A 1,970-nucleotide genomic window follows, 5' to 3' on the forward strand; every position below is an offset into this window, starting at 1 on the left:
TATAAACAATAAAACAATTAAGTATAAAAATCACAAGCTTAATATATAATGTAAAAACACAATATCATCAATGTGATATAATTAACCCACAAATATAACATAAATCCATAAATTGATATCACAATTAACCAAACTCATTATCCAAAGTTATGATGTCAAGCATTTTACCATTAAAAAGGAAAACTAAATAACATGTTAAAACAAGTGTTTTCTTATTTAATATGTTTGTTTTATAATTTTTCCACATCCAACTAGTAAGTCTTTCAACACCCTCTTTAATTCTCTTTAACATCCTGTTTCAGTCCTCTTCAACATCTGCTAGACCTACAAAAGTGCAACAAAATTTATCAATCATAGTATTGTACAATTAATACGAATATGCAGCATACTTAACCAAATACCATGAAATTAATCAATCACAAGAAAATATATATTACATACCATGATTTAAGTTGTAGAAATATGTATTAAAACATAATCTTCCTTCTGCTCAATTGGAAGGGCTTTCACAATAGCTAATTGTTTTGGCATGTCAGCTAACCATTTAACAACTTTAGCCCATTGTTCCTTAGTAAGATTTGGCATTAAACGCACCTCATCTAGCACTCCTTAGTAACAATCTTTCATTGAAGCAGCCATTAGCTCTTTTTCACTAATCTTTCTCCTTTGAGATTGTGTACTAGTAGAACTTGAAGTAGATTGTGCTTTTCTTTTTAAGTTAGAGTTTGGTTCCTCCAAATCTATAGTAGCATTCAAGTCCTCCAAACCCACAAAATTTACTTCAGTTACCTCTTTACTCATGACTTCATCAGCATCCATAGCAGTTTCAGCTCCATGACCAGTAGCTCTATCTTTAGCACATAAATCCACTATATCATCCCAATTTGGAATTGCTTTGAATCAAAAATGTCTAGCCTCCTTATGCGACTTGAAAATGAAAAGGAAGAAGTCAATAATAACACAACTACAATTCCATACAAAGGAATTAGACCATACAATCACTGTTTACTCAAAGATATAATAGCATATAAAAAAAACAATTGCTACAGGATTGCATGTAAAAAAGTACTTACAGTGACATATTCATTCTATACATTTTCATCACCAACTGTAATCATGTGTTTGGTTCCATCCCAATCAAATCCACTCTGACCAAGGATGTCACTTACAACTCCATACCATGATCTCCAAAGTTTGATTCGATTTTTAACATTCTCCCAAGTGACTTGGACTTTGAAGTTGTTGGATAACACTACAGCTGCAGCATTATATGCAACTCTTTTCCAAGCTCCGTCACTCTTATTGCCCATGTTTCTTTGATCTCTTAATACTTCAGCTAACACACGTTCCATCTCCAAATTCCATGAAAAATAACTTCTTGTTTCATCATTGCTTCTTTCTGTCATGTTTTTTTTACCCTTCATATTTTCTTAACCTACACATAACAAATAACTTGCAGAAGTGATTCTAAAAGATAAACAAGAAATTTACAAAACTTATCAATTCAAGCAGAATTCTTAATTTACTGTGATGATCATAAAGATCATGAAATAGCATATCAAGTTTTGGGCTAGAGCAGTGGCTTCAAATGTACACCAGGAATGCTGAGAAAACCCATTGATTGGAGCAGTGGCAACATTAAATTCAGAAGATATTCGCACTATATAATATGGTTGAAAACAAGTACAAGATTTTGAACAGTACTTAGAAAACAAAAAGACATAAAGAAATCAAAAGGAAATTGCTAGACATTTCACTTTAATAGTACATGCATACCTGAGAACTTTCATATATTATTATCATAAGCAACTTTCCTTTTTAGTGCCAGGGTACCATCTGTATACCAATTTTGTTGCTTATATAATAATTGAGTTTTTAATAGGCAATAACATTGGTGTGAAATGGGTGTAGAGTGATTAATCAAGGAAAAATTACAATAATCAAGAAATTATAAGAGAACTACTTATGAA

General features: G+C 31.4%; 1 pseudogene; it reads right to left on the reverse strand.

Annotated features, from left to right (window-relative positions):
* Positions 1–447: 447 nt before the first annotated feature.
* LOC146888747 (uncharacterized) lies at positions 448–1,421 on the reverse strand (annotated as a pseudogene).
* Positions 1,422–1,970: the final 549 nt, after the last annotated feature.

The sequence above is a fragment of the Vigna unguiculata genome, chromosome 1, assembly GCF_037176805.1.
Source record: "Vigna unguiculata cultivar grain cowpea cultivar isolate G323 ecotype 2 chromosome 1, ASM3717680v1, whole genome shotgun sequence".
NCBI lineage: Eukaryota > Viridiplantae > Streptophyta > Magnoliopsida > Fabales > Fabaceae > Vigna > Vigna unguiculata.